The sequence below is a fragment of the Myotis brandtii genome, unplaced genomic scaffold (assembly GCF_000412655.1).
Source record: "Myotis brandtii unplaced genomic scaffold, ASM41265v1 scaffold943, whole genome shotgun sequence".
Lineage (NCBI taxonomy): Eukaryota > Metazoa > Chordata > Mammalia > Chiroptera > Vespertilionidae > Myotis > Myotis brandtii.
This window is the reverse complement of record NW_005371890.1, coordinates 505,387-525,416: the sequence shown is the minus strand read 5'-3', so window position 1 is coordinate 525,416 and position 20,030 is coordinate 505,387. Positions and strand designations below refer to the sequence as shown.

General features: G+C 40.5%; 1 long non-coding RNA gene across 2 annotated transcripts in view; it reads right to left on the bottom strand.

Moving 5' to 3' along the window:
- Nucleotides 1-11,473: 11,473 nt before the first annotated feature.
- The window catches only part of LOC102257705, a 9,650-nt gene continuing 1,093 nt past the window's right edge, over nt 11,474-20,030 (bottom strand). Inside the window, exons 2-3 of one of the 2 annotated variants that reach the window (XR_001360557.1) lie at nt 19,201-19,366; nt 11,474-11,730 (exon numbers count right to left, since the gene is read on the bottom strand). This is a non-coding gene — a long non-coding RNA (uncharacterized LOC102257705). Of the gene's footprint in view, nt 11,731-14,228; nt 14,279-19,200; nt 19,367-20,030 lie in introns of those variants that run through there. The other variant, XR_001360558.1, reaches the window with a different exon arrangement.

Sequence of the window (20,030 nt, the reverse complement as noted above, 5' to 3'; positions counted from 1 at the left end):
TTCTGCTTAAATACTCCAATGACTTTCCATAACACTCAGAAGGAAATTACATATTTATAAGTAAATGAGCTAAATAAATAAACAGTAGCAAGATTTGTTTGCCATCCTCCAGAATCTTATTGAAAAAATAGATTAAGTTGAACTGAAAGAGACTATGGGATAAGCATCATATGATTTAAAGAGAAAATGCAGGTGTAAAGGTTGCTGGGTTTAATAGATGTGTTAGAGGTGGAGGAAGGGCATTTCAAGTAGCAACTAATGGATGTCATCAAAGGAACAAGAGTGAAAAAATACAGGACATATGAAGCGTAGACATTCTGGACTAGCAGTTTTAGATATGGGAGAGAATTGTAATGGGAAAGAAAGATGGATTTACTTAGACCATTTTAAATGTAGGAATAAGGTTTTTAGTGATATGAAACCATTGAAGATTTTCAGGCCAGGTAACAAGTTGAAATATATGCTTTAAGTAAATTTTTCTGGCTGCATAGGACACTACAAATTACAGAGGAATGACTGGAGACAAGAAATATGAGACTATAAAAATTCCCAGTCAGGGCACATGTCTGGGTTGTGGGCTCCATCGGCGCGCAGAAGGCAGCCAATAAATGATTCATTGATCTCTCTCTCTCTCTCTCTCTCTCTCTCTCTCTCTCTCCCTTTATAAATCTATAGTAATAAAAGGGTAATATGCTAATTAGACCTGATGTCATTCTGGACATCCTTCCCAACGAAGCCGGGGCCCAGAGAAGCCAGCCCTGGGTCCCGGGCGCCTGCAGGAGGCCCGAGGGAAGCCCCCCCTGGGTCCTGAGTGCCTGCCAGCGGATGGAGGAGGGAAGCCCGGGTCCAGGGTAAAGGATAATATGCTAATTAGACCGGATGTCATTCTGGACTCCTTCCCAAAAAAGCCAGGGCCCAGAGAAGCCAGCCCGGGTCCTGGATGCCTGCAGGCAGCCTGAGGGAAGCCCCCCAGGTCCAGAGTGCCTGCCAGCAGGTGGAGGAGGGAAGCCCGGGTCCAGGGTACCGGAGGGAAGCCAGTGCTGGCAGCCGAGGGAAGGAAGGCCTACTCTTGCACAAGTTTTCGTGCATCGGGCCTCTAGTATATATATAATAATAATCTGAGCCCTGGCCAGTGTGTCTCAGTTGGTTGGGCATTTTTCCGTATACCAAAAGGTTGCCATTTAGATTCCCAGTCAGGGTACATATCTAGGTTGTGGGCTTGATCCCTGATAGGAAGTATGCAGGAGGCAGCCGATTACTGTTTTGCTCTCTCATCGATGTTTCTTTCTCACATCAATGGTCTTCTCTCTTCCTCTCCCTTCTTCTCTCTCTAAAATCAGTAAAAAAATCTTAAAGCAAATAATAATAATTTGAGGGTGATATAATTTGTACCTGAACAAGAGTGAAGGCAGTGAGAATAGGCAGACAGGCAGCAAAAATAGTCATGATTTGTGAGGGTCTCAAAATTGTAAGTGCCTAATAGTCCAGAAAAAGAACTTGAAAATATAGAAAAGAAATAATATTGGATTCCCTATTCCAAAACTCCTAGCTCAGTGAACATCATTCATTCATTCATTGATTCTTCATTAAATATTTCATTCCTGCCCATATGTGCCAGGCACTATTCTAGGTGTTTGTGATTCAGCAAAGAACAAAAACAAATGGCTCCTTATGGAATAGATATTCTGGTGGGGAAGGCAGACAGTAAACAAGTATGTAATGAATTAATAATAGATCACAAATTTTAGTCCTCTGATTTTAATAAGTACTTCTTGAGAGTCTAGCATATACTCAGCATTCTTGGAGGAGGGACAAAAATATATATGAAACGTAAGTTCCAAGTTCTTACAGTCTTGCTGGCAAGACAAGACTAATGCACAGCCTACAGAAAACTATATAAGGTAGCAGTTTACGAAACATATGCCCTTAGCTTAATTGACCCTAACAAAAACTCTTTGAGGCAAGAATATTGATGTCTCTGTTAATAGAAGAGAATGCAGAACCTCAGTGATTTATTTGTCTGGTAAATCAGAACTAAAAAGTGGCAGAGGCAGAACTTGTACCCAACTCTTCAACCATCAAGCCACTGTCCTGTTCACACACCAGGAGTAGATTTAAATCTATTGCCAGCTGTGACCTCCTGAGGCCAGATGTGTGCACTGTTGAATGTGTCTTTGCTAATGTACTTTTTATTTCAACCCATAATTCAGGTGTGATCTGATGACATGGGCCTTCCTTAATGCAGTATCTAATTGTGGATTGTGGGAGGCAAGGAAGCAACCAGCACATGGAGGAGTGGGATTTTTTTTCATCATCTTCTTTATCACCTCACCATCAGGGTCCCTTTGGGGAGCTGTCATTTAGGACATGGCTTCCAGAAATGTATTTTACAATCTCAACCTTCAGAAGTGTCGTGAGTTGGCAGCAAGTTTAGAGTAAAGTAGCATGGAGTAGTAGTGGGTGTCGTGTTGTGTAACAAAAACAGCCCAGAATTTGGAATCAGATGATCTTCATTCAACTCAAATTAGATGCTTCATAGAATGTGACTTTGGGAACCAAATAACCTTTATCAACCTCAGTATCTTAATCTATAAAATGAGGCTTACTCACTCCTTTTGTAATTATTTTCTTAATTATAATTCTAAATTCAATAACCTCACTCTGTCTTAAGACATCGCAAGAACATACAAACAGATTATCTACAATGCTGTCATTGAAAATAGTAAGGTTCTAATAATCTAGTTAAAAGACTAAATAAAGTTATTAGGGGCAACAATCTCAATGGACTTCACCTTGTGATACACTCTCTCTGCTAGGAGCTACTTGATTCCTAGATACTAGTAGTGGTCACAGAGAATAGAACTCCAGGCTTAATCCTAACAGGGAACAGCAAGTTAATGTCCATCCATTTTCCTTAAAGGACCAAAAAATCAGTCTGAAATTATTTGCAAGTAGTTCATTGCATGCTTTTAAGACATATAGGGTATATCCCCCAAAATATGTATACACATTTTAACAGCTGATAGCTCAATTTTGAAAATGAAATGCATTTGAATAAATACTGCCTTATAATTATTCAAAGTGTGTGTATACATATTTTGGAGACACCCTCTCTATCAAAAAGAAAAGAACAAGTCAGTGTTTGGGTAAAACACTGGCATCCCGTAAGCTATATTCTATGGTAAGCTTTTCAGCTTGGCTGATTTCCCCTGAAGGATTAGAAACCAATGAACTTTGTTTTCATGTAAGAACAACTAGAATACATTTGTATAGTAACTAGTCTGATCCCCAAATATTCTTGCATACACAATTGAGTCTTCAGCGCATGTCCAAGACTTCCACTTCTGCCAAAATAATAGACTACATAACCAGGAAATGTCCTCATTAAACACACTGAGAAAGTCCAGACAAATATATTGAATATCCTTTAAACTCAGAACTAAAATTGTGAGAAAGTAAGGGAAATTCTTAGGGACCAAATATAAAAAAGAATACCGAAAATTCAAATATATGTAGGTGAGCAGAAGTTTCAACTGCCCTAGGAGATACTGTCAGCCTCAATGATCTGTTTTATATGGTTATATTTTATTACCACAGTCGATGAAACCTGGGGCCAGTGGGAAACAGGGAAATGGAACTGACTCCTGCACAGAGCCCGGACCCTTGACAGATGGATTAGTTACATATATCAAAAAGACTTTCTGTCTGCATAGTATTTGAATGAGAAAACAGGTTTCCCTTAAAAATTCATAATTACGCAACTGGAACATATGAATTTGGGGGTGAATTTATACCACCTGCATAGTGTGTGGACATTAAACAAAGAAGAGAATGTTAAAATTGATCCCATTTTGTAATACCTCCAAGCTCTAGGCAGAAGAAAATTTAAAACCACCTGAGAGAAATGCCTGTTAGCCAGGTCATACAGGATTTCCACAGGGAAAGCTATCTAAGGAAGCTCACACATTAAAAAATATAAGCACATGAGTTAACCCACCATGAGCAAGAATCAGCACGCGCGCGCGTGCGCACGCACACACACGTGCGCACACACACACACACACACACACACTTAGGCTATTAAGAAAATCATTTTGTGAAATAATCTAGAATTATAAATTATTGTATTTAAGATGGTTAATAATATAAAAGAAGGCATTAGAACAAAAACGAGGTCTATGAACAAAGAACAAATATATTTGAGAAACAACCACATAACAATTCTATAAATAAACAAACAAACACTGATCATTTACATTAAAACTCCACAAATGGGTTAAAGAATAAATTAAATACAACTGCAGAGACCTGGAAAATACACAGGAGGAAATTACTCATTATGAAACAGAAAAGTTAAAAGACAAAATATATGGAAGAGAAATTAAGAGGCTCAGAGTGTAGATGCAAGACTTACCATATATTTGGTAGGATTTCCAGAGAAACAGTTCTTTGTGACCTTAGATTTAGGCAATGGTTTTCTTAGCTATGATACCAAAAGCATAGCAAACAAAGAAAAAAAAGATAAATTGGATTTCACCAAAATTAAAACTTTGGTATCAAAAGACACAATCAAGAAAGTGAAATCTCACAAAATGAGAGACCATATTTGCTAATCATATATCTGATAAGGATCTATTCTTCATAATATATAAATTCTACTCCCACCATGCTGAGAGTTTTTATCAAAAATGGTTATTTAAAACCGATTTTTAAATAGGTACAGGATTTAAGTACAAAGGTCTCCAAACATGATATACAAATGGTCAATGAGCACATGAAAAATGCCCACCATCATTCCTCATCGGGAAAATGCAAACCAAAATCATGAGATACCACTTCATTCCTCCTAGAACAGTTATAATTTTTTAAAAAGGAAATTAACAAGTGTTGATGAGAATATGGAGAAATTGTAACCTTCATACATTACTGGTGGGAACTTAAAATGATGCAGTCACTTTGGTAAACAATTTGAAAGTTCCGCAAAAAGTTAAGCAGATGTCTACACAAAAGTTAATTCAGTAGTACCCTCTTATCCATGGTTTCACTTTCTGTTCAGTTACCCAAGATCAACTATGGTCCAAAAGTATTAAATTTCCCCAACCATGGACATCTTCTGCTCCTGACATCCAACCATGGACATCATTATGGCTCTATGACCCAGTATTACCCAAAGCAGATGGCACTCAATGGTAGCTTGATGATACATCACAAGGCCTGCACCATTCACCTCACTTCATCTCATCACCTGGGCGTTGTATCATCTCACATCATCACAAGGGTGAGTACAGTATAATAAGTTATTTTGAGAGCGAGAGAGAGACCAGATTCATGTAATTTTTATTATAGCATATGGTTATAATTGTTCTACTTTATTATTAGTTATTGTTAAGGTCTAATTGTGCTTAATTCACAGTGGAAACCTGTGTCTGAGATCAGAGACCCTGATGTTGACCACTGTAATCCATTGCCTCCATAAAGCCTGCAAGGAGGAGGCCTCTCCACCCCGCCTCACCTCACCCCCTGAAGTTGCCTCTCCCTGGTCTCATTTTCCTTTAGCATCCAGCTTCCTGTTCACTATGTGTGTTTGCTTATGAAGGGCTTTGCTCCAGTGATTAAGGATCTAAAGTGGATAATTACTCTGTGATTTGCAAGCGGTGCAGTGGCTGGTGTTCCTCGCAGTCGTACTGTCGAATAAATATTACCTGTGTGCTGTGTCAGCTTCTCGCCCACCTTGAGAGCAATCTCCCTGTTAGTTTTATGGCACATTAAGTCTCCTTTTGGAATGAATTGGGTTTGTACGAGTGGGATTGGTTACATCAGAATAAAAGAGTAAACAGTGGGGATGCACTGGAAAGCTATAAAACAGAAGCATTAAGAAAAGGAAAGGAGGTGGGAGGAAGGGGAGAGGTGTCTGAAGGAGAAGTAAAGTAATAGAAATGGGGTGACAGCCTGGGAAGATTATATTTAATGCAGAGAGTGTGACTGTTATACCAACGGTGAGTCAGAAGATGAAATAACACTTAGCTCCACAGGAAGGAAATTCTTTGGGGAAGGGAGAGGGAAGAAGAGAAACGTTAATATTTATTAAACGTCTACTGTGTGTTTGTCCCTGTACCTTTAAGCCAGCTTTACGGCCCAATCGAACACCCCTGAAGTCTCCTAACTTGCCTTCCACACTCTTCACCATCACCAATTCCGTCAAGGGGAACAGCAAAGGCAAGAGAGATGGAGAGGGGCTTATGCCAGGTGCCCAGCACTTTCCACACCATGTGCCCAGAGGGATGTTTTCTCTGCTGGCATTTGAACTATTTGAAGCCAGAAAGCAGCTTTCATAACTTGGTATACCCAACACTGGCATGAAGCTCTCAATAAACATTATTCATTCAAAAAAATAAAGTGAGTGTACTGAGCAGGAAACTCCATCAAAGAGCCAAGAGAACTGGATTTTTTGGTATGAATTTCAGTACAGAACTCCAGCCATTCAAATGTAGTTTCATTTACTAATTACAGAGTGGGGGGGGGGGGGGCACGCCAAGGTCAGAGTCCCTGATTTAAATCAACTTCTAATTTTGAGATTGCTTTGTGTTATAGGTATGAAATTACTTTATAATACTCAGTGCAAGAAATACAATATATCCTCTATTTACTGCTATGGAGGGCTTTCTATGATGTATCATTAAGTTTTAAAAAATGCACATACAACAATGTATATATGATATACATATATACATACATCTCCCCCAAACTTTATTCTGTGATTAAGGACCTAAAGCGGATAATTACTCTGAAAAGACCTAGAAACAATGACCAATCCAGGAGCAATGAGCACCCCTACTATTTGGATTATGGTCTTAACTACCAGGCCTCTGAGAAATTGTTAATTCTAATTCATGGACAGCATTTGTATAAGATGAGCCTTTAACATCTCTTTATACCAGAAAGCAAGGAAGTTACCAAAGACTACGTTCCTTTTTTACTTACTAACATATTCTGTAAGCAAATAGAAATGCTGTTTTATTACTCACTGTTTTGTGTTTATATTAGTTTTTCCTCCATTAGAGTAACACACACACACACACACACACACACACACACTTCATGAATTTGTGGTGGATAAACATAGACATGATTACATTTGAAGGGAGAGAAAGAGTAAACCCATTAAAAGTCCATTTAGATAAATTAAAAACTGCCCTTTATGTCTACCGTCAGGTCTGCTGAAATCCACTCTCGCTTAGAATGCTATTATATGCTATTGATTAACTTGAAGTCTTAGTAAAAGGTTTATGTTGCCTTTAATAGAAATTAAGTACAGAGGCAACTGGATACAATCAGCTACTAGACTATTTCAATTATATAATTTATAATTGTATTAAAACCTCTCACAATTTTTTAAAAGTTTTCCTTTATGAAAAGTTACATTTTTATATCTTTGATGTTTTATTAATTGGTGCCTAAATGTTCACAATTGTGGTCTCTTTATGGGAGACTGTGCTTTTAGTACTATAAAACAACCAGCCTTTATCCACGTAATGTTTCTTACCTTGATTGAGTTCTACTGACCCGGAATAAACAGTTTCACCTACGCCCGCCCTCGTCCTCCTGGCGCAGGTCTCTTAAGCAGCATAGCAGTCACCTTTGCATTTTATTCAGCTAGCAAGTTTGATGTGAGGGATAGTTCTCTGCCTATAGAATTACAGTGGGGATAAATGCCCCTGAACCAGAAAAAGTATCCTTTTCAGCTCAGCTATGATACAATAAAGGGGAAGAGACTGACTACATACTCTGTTGCCTATTAATGAAAGGGTATTCAAATGTGGTCTTCGGACCATTGCCTCAGAGGCACCTGGGACACTTGCTAAAACAGGAGGCTGGCGGTTTCCACCTCAGGTGCGGAGTCTGAGTCTTTAGGGGGATGGAGTCCCGGCATCCACGTGCTCAGCAAGTCTCACAGGTGATTCCTATGGTCATTACCACTTGAGAACCACTGACCTGAAGGGGAATGAAAAGACATCACTAAAATGAATTCCCTTCTCATCTCTTTGGGTGGTTTTAAAAGGACAGCTTGCAAATAAGCTTTTTCTCTGTGCAGAAAGAGTTGAAGAGTTAATAAAGAGAATCTGACAACACTCATAGAAGAATGTTTTTCCCTATTCCCTCTCTCTCTCACTAACTCAGAATACCAAAATAGAAGAGGGTAGTAGAGTGTTCAAATTTGCCATCTTTCCTGCTCTGAATTTTTCTCTCACGTTGCCCCAATGTTTCCCATTTCTACCATTCTTCCATCTTTAGCTACTGTGGCTTTCCTATTTATATTTCGTGATCCTGGCCTATACGAGTTTCTGTATAAACAAAGCAAGACTCTTTTACAGATTTTTTTCTTTTTGTGAAAGGGAGAAAACACACGTTTGAAATGATAACAGTGTGTGAACATGCTCTGATTACACTAAGTTTCCTCCTTTTTTAAAATTCCTGGGCAACAGAGCTTCAATTTACCAGGCCAAATATTTCAGTATTTTTGCTGTCAATCAATGTAGCTATAATATGTAATTCAATCATCATGCATTTCTCTCCCCACTGAACAAACATTTGCTGACTTTTTAGATTAATCTTTTGGCTGAATAACTGGAGACATTGTCAAACACATAGTGGTGTGTAATAACTAGATTGAGCCTCTTCCCTCTGCCCAAGGCATTAGTGAGGCAAATTTCTGTTTATTCAGCTCTGTTTTATTAGGTCAGGCCATCAAAATGGGACTCTGTGAAAGCTTGAAATGACATGTCAATTCATTGGTTATATTCCTAAGGAAATTCCATACACGTTTCCCTTGGGAAATACTTCCTTCCCGGGCCCCTGTGAAGCAAAGTCTCCAGCAATGTCACTAATGGGCTCAATATCTAGTAGCAAATAAAGGTTGTGTTTAAGCCTTACAAATGAAGTAAATGAACTTTTAGAGAATATCTAATATATCCTTTAATTTTTTACTTATAAGGAAACTGAGGTACTCAGAGATGGAAAATGTCTTGCTCAAGGCCAAATTCTAAGTGACAAGGTTCAGGAAAGTGTGAGTTCTTAGTCCAGTGTTGCATTGGTTACATTACCACTGGTAATGTGCCCATGGGTTATGTCACGATATTATTTTTCACATGTCAATAAAACTTTTCTTTGGGCCTGTTAGTGAAGGCAGCTAGTTCGTTAAAGAAGGGAGCAAATAGAATGGGACATTCAGCTTGCATCTGATTCACTAGGGAACTGAATTGGACTTTAAGCTGATTCACTGGGAAGCCAAAGCATTCACAGGCTCGCCAGGGGACAAGCACAGACAGGACAACCATGAATGGAAACAGCTATAGAAAGGGTTTCAGCATTGAACAGGTAGCTGTGGGAAATGGTCTGAATGGCCCCTACAGCCCCAAGGTGCTCTAATAGGTGTCCCACCCATGTTATCACTGTTCAGAACACTTCTGAGCCTTACCTACAAATTGCTTTCAAAATCTGTGACTTATTCCTTAGAACAGTGATGGCGAACCTATGACACGCAAACTCATTTTTTTGGTTGATTTTTGTTAAATGGCATTTAAATATATAAAATAAATATCAAAAATATAAATCTTTGTTTTACTATGGTTGCAAATACCAAAAAATTTCTATATGTGACACGGCACCAGAGTTAAGTTAGGGTTTTTCAAAATGCTGACACGCCGAGCTCAAAAGGTTCGCCATCACTGCCTTAGAATGTACTTATTAATGACAAGTTCAAGTCCACTGAAGAAAATGAAGGATAAAGCTTGTTGATACATTTTCTATTTTTTTAAAAAATGGTTGTGATAGTAATATAGCCATTTTATTTTGGTATGACTTTTGAAATCCATTTTCAGATAAGAATCCCAATACTATTTTGAGAAAGGATAGAATTGTTGAAAAATTCTTTTCTGAGAATCTTCCTTGGAAGGACAAAATTATTTGAACATGCAGACTTTGCTCTGTGAATAAAAACCACAGAAAGATCCTAAGATCATCGAATTACTTTGTAATCTCCCTTCTTATATAACATTCATTAACCTCTGTAATATATGCAGAGTGCTCTAATTAAATATCTCTCATAACATAGTTCATAACAATAACATGATTAGTGCCTCTACTATTGAAGATCAGGGAAGTTAAGTGCGTTGTCCATAGTTACATAGAAAGTAAAGGACAAAGTGCAGACCAAGGCCAAAATTATCTGATACCAGGTTCACCGTCATATTTTTCACTCATGCTCTTCTGGAGTGAAACCTTCAACAACACTGTAGAATTCCAGGCCCCACCAAAGGTACACGGAAGAAGTAATTCGGGGCAGTTTACATGTACCCTCCGGCTGTATGAGAAACCTCCTATTCGGCCTCCTTGTTTGGACTGTTCCGGCTATAAAGCACAGTAAAAAATGTCAAAGATTAGTCTCCTTTCCCATAACGTGGGCCTTTTCTTGCCAGTGTGTGGAAGGCAATGATGGATTTTCCGTGCACTTTATAAATTGTCATACCCTTGTTATTTTGTTTTCCCAAATCTATTTACATTCCATGGTTTTATGTTAAGCTTGGGTTGCTAACTCGCACATTTATTCTCAACTTAATTGAATTTTTATTACTCATGATAAAATTGGTGTTTTGCATTTTGCACAGTATTTCTCTGCTGTGGGATTTCATAAGGTACAATTATACCGGAATCAGAGTCTGGGGCAATTAATTATTAATGAATAAAGATATTAATGCTTATCTGTAACAAATGAGAGGCTACCTTTGCTTCCCTCAATTGTCACAGGATAGCCTGGGTTTTGATGGCCTTTCTTTGCCTTAATGTGGTTCTCAACCTTCCTAATGCCGCGACCCTTTAATACAGTTCCTCATGTTGTGGTGACCCCAACCATAAAATTATTTTCGTTGCTACTTCATAACTGTAATTTTGCTACTGTTATGAATCGTAATGTAAATATCTGATATGCTATATGTGTTTTCCAATGGCCGCGACCCACAGGTTGAGAACCGCTGCATCAGTAAATTCCTATCGATGAGCTACATAGGTAGATTATATAATATTAAGAGGCCTTCTAAATCAAGTTCTATGTGTGTACCATGGTATACATGTGTGTATACATGTGTGTATACACATACATACATGCATGCCTACATATATAGAGTTATGCATACAAATATACATATATACACATATACATACATATAGATGTATACCCACATATAAAAATGTTTTAATACTGATTTTTTCCATCACATTCACTACCTGTGAAATAGGGAAACTCAGTGTAGTCTCTTAGTTTTGAAGATGAAGAAACTAAGGCCTGGAGATTTTAAATGAGTCACCCAAGCTCACACAGTAAGTGGCAAAGCCAGGACTCAAGCCAGTATCGCACTGATCTGTCCACAAACATTGAGTGTTCAGGAGCTAACATAATGACCCCATGTACTTAGGGCTTACTCCACACCAGGCACTTTGCATGTATTATATCATTTATTCCTCAAAACAGCCCAGTAGGGTAGGTTAATCCACCTCTTATAGGAAAGAAAAAAAATATTACAGAGTCAAAAAACAAAGCAACAACTAAAACTCAGGCTGGAAAAGTTAAGTAACTTGCCCACATAACCTCTAAATGGCAGAGCAGTAACTTTGACTCATGTCTTCTTATTTCTATTTGAGTTCTTCAAATCTCATCTTCATGATGTCATTTCCTCCCTGATGAGAATAAGAAAAAAAAGGGGGGTCTAGTTAGTGAATATCAAATAAATATTGCTTAAAATAAAAATATCTGTTTGTATAATTGTCTATTCCAGTGGTCGGCAAACTCATTAGTCAACAGAGCCAAATATCAACAGTACAACGATTGAAATTTCTTTTGAGAGCCAAATTTTTTAAACTTAAACTATATAGGTAGGTACATTGTTATTAACTTAATTAGGGTACTCCTAAGGCCTAGGAAGAGCCACACTCAAGGGGCCAAAGAGCCGCATGTGGCTGGTGAGCTGCAGTTTTCGGACCACGGGTCTATTCCCCTTTAACTTCAACTTCCTAAGCTCCAGTTCCATCCAACCAATCAGAGATCATTGCCTTGGCTATGAGGGAAGGAATATAGAACAGGATGCATGAGAACCATAACTTGGCATATATACACTAAGTGTCTGGAATATGATTTAAAATTCCTGGTTGTGTAAAACACATCAGCATTTTCCAATTACAGTTCCATATTGATTTAGGTTAATTAATAATTATTAAGTACCCATAACATATTCAATACTTTTTGGTATACTATTATATGTAATTATCTCAATCATTCTACAGGGAAGATGTCTTATCCTGCATTTGCAAAAGAAATTCTAGCTTAAAGGGCTTAAGTACTTTTGAAATTCCATAGCTGGTAAATGGGAGAGTTCCCATTCAAACACCAGCCTTCTGATTCCAAGTCCAGCGCCTCTTATTCCACTGCATGGTGCACAGTGCCTGTGGTTAGCACTCCTTTAAAGATAGAGGGACTCACCTCTGCCATCAAGCTTTGCCCAACTCTTACGGTTCATATTGGACATTCCCTTTCTGAGTTCCCATAATGGTCTCTCTGCCTGAAGGTCAAGCTGTGTTGCCTCTCTAGATCAAGTCTAACTCAGGACCAAGTCTCCAGACCAGACGACATCTCTTGTCTCTTTGCATTTCCATTATTATCAGGCAGGTTCTAGGGACATGGAAGTAAGGCACCATCTTTGATGCTACTGGCCATTTAGGAGCTGGTCCCAGGCATGATTACTAGTATGAGCAATGCTCGATCAAGTCTAACTCAGGACCAAGTCTCCAGACCAGATGACATCTCTTGTCTTTTTGCATTTCCATTATTATCAGGCATGTTCTAGGGCAGTGATGGCGAACCTATGACACGCGTGTCAGAGGTGACACGCAAACTCATTTTTTGGTTGATTTTTCTTTGTTAAATAGCATTTAAATAAGAGTTAAGCTAGGGTTTTTCAAAATGCTGACACGCCAAGCTCAAAAGGTTCACCATCACTGTTCTAGGGACATGGAAGTAAGGCATCATCATTGATGCTGCTGGTCATTTAGGAGCTAGTTCCAGGCATGATTATGAGAAATGCTTGGCCTTTGACTATGGTGGAGTCAGCCAAGGCTAGGGATGAGGTGCCTAATTCAAAGGTAGGAAGAAGGACTGTGGGGCAGGCTACTTCGCTTCATAGGACAGTGAGAGATGAGCCCAAAAACCTATTTGGGAAGAGCTACTGTATATAAAGTTGTAGGTAAGATATCAGAACTGCTGGTGATTCAGAGAGAAAAGTACTGCTCAGTCTCATCAAGCACTGCGAAAACCAGCTGAGAAGCAACAACTTCTTTCAAAACCCCCTGGGCTGTAACAACCGAGGAAGCTCTCAGCATTAGAGGCAAATCTGCCCCCATCGAAGTCCTGTCATTGTTGGAATTCAGTAGGTGTCTTGTTCCTCTCCTATTATGGTTTAGCCCCAAATATTTTCATACTCTGCTCTGTGATGTTGCGCTTTGCCAACAGGGGGTGCTAGAGATTGATGAGAAGGCCAGAAGCTGGAGAAAGGACTTGATCCATTCAGTTTTGCATCCAATTTCTCTGTCTCCTCCACAGCAGCTCTTGCTTCAGCAAGCAGCAGTTGGTCCACTTTCCAGTTTCTTCCAGGAGTCTCAGAACCAGCCTTCACTGCCCTGATCAGAGACAACAGTACCAGCTGAACAAGACACCTTCCTCAGAGGGGTCTGAGTTACAGCTGCTCCTCTGAGCTTCTAAGGCCCCACCCCATAACAAAGAAACAGAATTTCCAGAGGATGAGGCCCAGAAATCAGGATTTTAAAAAGATTCCCAGGTGACGCCCTGACCGGTTTGGCTCAGTGGATAGAGCGTCGGCCTGCGGACTCAAGGGTCCCGGGTTCGATTCCTGTCAAGGGCATGAACCTTGGTTGTGGGCACATACCCAGTGGGGAGTGTGCAGGAGGCAGCTGATCGATGTTTCTCTCTCATCAATGTTTCTAACTCTCTATCCCTGTCCCTTTCTCTCTGTAAAAAATCAATAAAATATATTAAAAAAAAAAAGATTCCCGGGTGATTCTAATGTGCAGCCAAGGTTGAAAACCACTGTTCTAAGGTGCCAGAACCAATGGGAAGCACCTTCCCTTGAGAGATTTGGCTCCAGATCATTGGGGACCCCCTTCCCGGTCCACTTTCCAGTTTCTTCCAGGAGTCTCAGAACCAGCCTTCACTGCCCTGATCAGAGACAACAGTACCAGCTGAACAAGACACCTTCCTCAGAGGGGTCTGAGTTACAGCCGCTCCTCTGAGCTTCTAAGGTGCCAGCACCAATGGGAAGCACCTTCCCTTGAGAGGTCTGGCTCCAGATCATTGGGGACCCCCTTTCTCAGGCTTCTCCGTTCTGATAACCCCAATGCCCTTGCTTTGTCTCCCAGGTCATAATGGTGGTAGCTGCTTCAGTTACTCTCTCAGTGTTAACTTAGTGTTACTGCTGGCCCTGATAACACTCATATGCAGCCCCGGGCCCCACCCCTGCCACCCCTTCCTCTTTTTATGTTGAAGAGATCTCTAATAAATCGGGTAATACTCATCTACCGCCTCTGCCTCTCTGTGCGTTCCTGTGGTCTGGTTGGGAGTTTGGCGTCCCGCTTTGAACAAAACATAAACCCTCAGGAGATTTAAAATAACAACAGGACCCAAATGTCTTATTTTACTGACTGCTTTGAGAGAAACAATTTGTTGTTCCATTTATTTATGCAATCATTGGCTGATTCTGTGCCCTGACCGGGGATCAAACCCACAACCTTGGCATATCAGAATGACTCTCCAACCAACTGAACTACCCGGTCAGGGCCAGGACCCAAATGTCTTAATTGCCTTAATAGCTGTGGCCTCCTGGATTTCAGTTCACCTCGAAAAACTTTTAAAAGCTTCTGACATCATCCTAGCCGGTAGGGCATGTACCTTGGTTGCAGGCTCCATCCCTGGCCCCATATGAGAGGCAACCAATCTCTCTCACATTGATATTTCTCCCTGTGTCTCTCCTCCTCCCTTCCACTGTCTAAAAATAAATGGGAAAAATATCCTTGGGTGAAGATTAACAAAAAATAAAAGCTTCTGATATCATTGCAGCCCAGCTCAAAAGAACAAACACTCCCCAAAATGGCTCATATTGAGTAATGCATGGACCCCATTTAAAGGAAAAATATTTCTACCAGACTCCCAGTTTAAGAAGCACTGTGTTGAAAATCAGACCTGTCTGTGAGCGAGCCCTTGGAAACCCAGTTATAATCATAGATGCAGATGCAGAATGGCTCAGCTCACGTATAAACCAGACACGCAGATAATCTAGAAGGTGCTTTCCTTACATTCAAATATTAAAATTCAAATACTCTCACAGATGCATCTGCATTTTGAAGATCTCAGGGCCAGGCCTCACTGGTTCAACCCATATCCCATGACAAGCAGGGTTGTCATCAGGGTGGCAAGAGATGGTCTGTTATTTCTTTTGGAAGACTTTTTTTTTTTTATATATTTACAATATAAGTACTAATTTGTTTTCATAGTATATATTCTTTAACAATTTGCATAAAGTTATCTAACATGGGACAGCAATTTCGTGTAAAGCCTCTATAGCAGTGGTTCTCAACCTTCTGGCCCTTTAAATACAGTTCCTCATGTTGTGACCCAACCATAAAATTATTTTCGTTGCTACTTCATAACTATAATGTTGCTACTGTTATGAATCGTAATGTAAATATCTGATATGCAGGATGGTCTTAGGCGACCCCTGTGAAAGGGTTGTTATTGAACATCTCCAATGCATTGAATGAAAGCAAAGTTATTCCATACAATCATTTGATGTTTACTACCATTGGGCTGAGGGAGGGGCCAGGTACTGTTTTCCCAAGGTAGGCAGCAATGCTGGTGAGTACGCACCTAGGACTGAGAGTATGGCCAAGAAATCACTCTTTCAATAAGTGTGTGTGGGAAAACCATGGGCGCTGGAGCTTGAGGCATCTCACACCAGCATGAAAGACCCCACACGAGACCTTTGGCAGTGCTAGGCAGTGTCAAGGCTGGGCAGGGAATGAGGAAGGCCCATGAGTTTGGGAAAGAAAGACTTCATCAGATTTTGGACTTTTGACCTGGGCTTCCAAATATTCAGAGTGGGTCTGTCTGCCACAATCCCTGTGTAAAGATCTTCCTAATAAATGGGACATATGACTCTCTAACTCAGCATGTAGCAAATGCTGAGTAGTCAACCAGAATGTGTTTTTCAGGGGCAAAAGAAAAAGCAAAACTTAATACTTGTGATTTTAACGCTAATCATTGGGGAGGTAATGTGAAAAAAATTCCTGGCAAATAATTTAAAAACCTAATGCATTAGTTGCTAACTCTGAAATTATACAGGCTGAGATGGGAGCAGGCTGTTGTCCTAATTAAAGCCTTTCTTTAAACCGGAGAACCATTATGGAGCTAAAATCCACTATATTGATCTATAACTGCTACCTGAAGGTACTGCAGCTGGTGTAAGAAGAGGATTCTTGCTCATACAAAACTTCTCTGAGAAAGGTTTAATGTAGAAGAAATATACACCACAAAACCACAAATACTCTCTCACACTCACACACACACACAAATGGCACACACACAAATAGTAGGATTAAGATGAAAGTGAATTGGATAGAAAGCAAAAAAAAATCTGGGAAAACATCTTCCACTAATTTGTATGGATTTAGATAACATATTTTCCGTGTTTAGCTGCTGCAATGTGTTATTCGGTAACAACAACAAAAAGAATGACAGAGATGGAAGGTTGTTGGAGGAGGTAGGTCATCAAGAGCATGAAACAGCTGGTTGACCCAGGAACAGGACCTGGGAAGTCAGTTTCCTCAATCCCTCTACCTCCTTGGAATGTAAGTTCTGCCCACCATCCTCCGCCTAGGATTCATTGTAAGGACATAGCCTTGAGAGAGGAAGGTGTTGAGACCATCTAGATCAGCGGTTCTCAACCTGTGGGTCGCGACCCCTTTGGCGGTCGAACGACCCTTTCACAGGGGTCACCTAAGACCATCCTGCATATCAGATATTTACATTATGATTCGTAACAATAGCAACGTTACAGTTATGAAGTAGCAACGAAAATAATTTTATGGTTGGGTCACAACATGAGGAACTGTATTTAAAGGGCCAGAAGGTTGAGAACCACTGAATTCTAGATTATATATATATTACTGAACTCAGTAATTTCATTTTAGGATTTGGCAGTCAGATGCAGAAATCTACTTGTCTTGTGACCACCCAAGTTCATATGCAAGTTCCCTTGCTTATTAAAAGCACCATCTACCACTCTAGAGCAGTCTTCCTCTTTTCTAGATGTCTTCTTGCTCTCCATGTACAGGGGCCAGTTTGAGAACCAGCGAAGATTTTAAAATAAATAATTAGGAAGGCTGCAGTCAAATTCTGCCACTGCTCTACTTCTGTCTGTATTTGAACTTGGACATATCACTTAAACTCACCTTAATCCTCCATCTTCTCACCTGAAAATTAAGGGAGTTAGAGTAAATCTGGCCTGAAATTATATTAATGTGCACTTAAAATATACTATGTGACATTACCACATATCCAAAAGATTGGAGTTATTTAAATAAGCAAGTAAACCTATTTATTTTTTCAGCAATCATTTACAGAGTGCCTGCAATTTATCTGTTGTAAATAAGTGTCCCATTTGTAAAATCTTGAGTTCAGGAGGAAGCTGGATATTTGAGAGAGAGATGAACTCTAATGAAAAGAAGGAAGGTATAGCATGAGGTTCTACAACAGTGGTTCTCAACCTTGGCTGCACATTAGAATCACCTGGGAATCTTTTTAAAATCCTGATTTCTGGGCCTCATCCTCCGGAAATTCTGTTTCTTTGTTATGGGGTGGGGCCACAACATTAGTAACAAAGAAACAGAATTTCCGGAGGATGGGGCCCAGAAATCAGGATTTTAAAAAGATTCCAGGTGATTCTAATGTGCAGCCAAGGTTGAGAACCACTGTTCTAGAACATGCTAACATAGAAAGTCAACGTTGAGGGACTGTTGTGTTCAGTGCTGTATTTCAAGGAGAGAATTGGCACTTACCAGGCACTCAGATTTTCATCAGAAATTCCTTTGATTACCCCTAATTCCCAGTGATCTTTTCTTTCTCCCATTTCTACTGTAGTTAAATTATAAGTTGCATATTGTACTGTTACATTTCATCCTGTCTTTAACTGATGTCTAGCTGCAACATGTGTGGATTTTGGTTCTAACTAAGGCACAAAAGGACCCCTCCAAGATGATACTTTGAATTTCACAGAGCATGAGGGGAGATGGTATAGCATGGCCTCTGAGTTTGGAATGCCTGGTTGTGATTTCTACACTACTAATTAGTAGCCCTGAGACTGCAAATAGCTTTTCTGGGCCTCTGTTTTATCATCTGTAAAATGGAAGTAATAATATTTCTCTTATATGGATGTTCTGATGATTAAATAAGGTAATTCATGTAAAGGATTTGGCAATATGTAGTACATAGAAAACAATGCATGCAATTATTTTTACTTAAACAAATACTATCATGAATGGTTTTGGTTTATTTATTTATTTTTTTTAAAGTAAAAGTACTTGGCAGCAGATAATAGACTAAATATTTTTGAGAGGGCTTGAAGGCGAGCTACAGACTGAAAAGGGGAAAAATTAAGTGTAATTTTACTGGCTTTAGCTCTTAAAGCAAATGGAGAGAATATGGTCTTTAGGCTTTTTGAAAACAAGGATTATGGATTTTCAATTATAACACTCCAGCATCTTGCTACAGGGCTTGACACATATCAGGCACGCCCTTAATATTTGCATAATTCATTCATAAATAAATAGGTTGTGGGATAAAAATCCAGGCACCCTGCTTCTGCTTCCAGAGAGATCTTTCTTGCTAGCCAAACATTGGGCTCCCAAATGCAGAAGGTAGGTCACTGTCCTTGGTATCAAACCCTCCCTAGGATGGAATCTTTGGCAAACTGCTTTTTTTCTCCTTTCAAAAAGTCCTTTCGTGCAGTGGGCTTTCAAGGCTCAGAGACAAACAGCCCCCCTGCCCCCCCCCCCGCCATGTTTCCCAAATGGGCTTATTCTCACTACCTGAGATTCTTTTAATGGTACGAGGTCTCAATATCTTTCCTGCTGAGCCTGGAGCTCTGGAAATAAGAATCCTGGGCTTTCTTCATCTGGGCCTAGATTTTTAATGCGTTGATCACCTGGAGTCCTTGGCTGTCAAGGCAGAGAGCAGATCCCTGGGCCACACCTCCTGTTGAAATAGTAGGCAGTCAGCCACGGGTTCTTTTCTAGAATCGCTGGGGGCAGCAGGACTAAGCAGCCCTGCTCCCCGAGTGAGCCCAGCCTAGGCACTCAGCCCACGGACCGCCAGACTCCTGGCCATTGGAGTCCGTTCAAGAATCCCGGGAGCGCTGCAGTGTGACTCCGTCGGCTCCCACACCGCACCCTCCGATGCCACACAGCCTGGAAGACTCGCTCAACTGACTCAGTGCGGATGAACCGTTCCCTCTTCCCCCCTCCCGCTTCCTCTCCACTCATCCACCCTTCAGATGCTGTTATCAGACCGAGGCTCACACTGCGAGGGCTTCTAAACACTGCAAATAAAAATGTGCAAAAAATCCCCTGTGGGTTGTGTGTGTGCGTGTGCGCTGTGTTGTGTAGTGTGGTGCGTGTGTCCATCCGCGCTTGTGCAAAAATCTCCAAACGTCACAGTTTGCATTCCATTCCGGACGAGCGCGCCCAGACAGCCGAGATCTTCCCAGGGATTCCCCTACCCTGCCTCCCCCGCTCCAGTCACTCCCCAGGAGGTAGGTCCGGGGCTTCCTCCCACCCTGGCTGCAGCGATAGAGAGGCGGCCGCTGCGATTTCCCTTTCCCCCGCGCGCCCAGCCCTCTTCTCGGGCGCGCAGTCCCGAG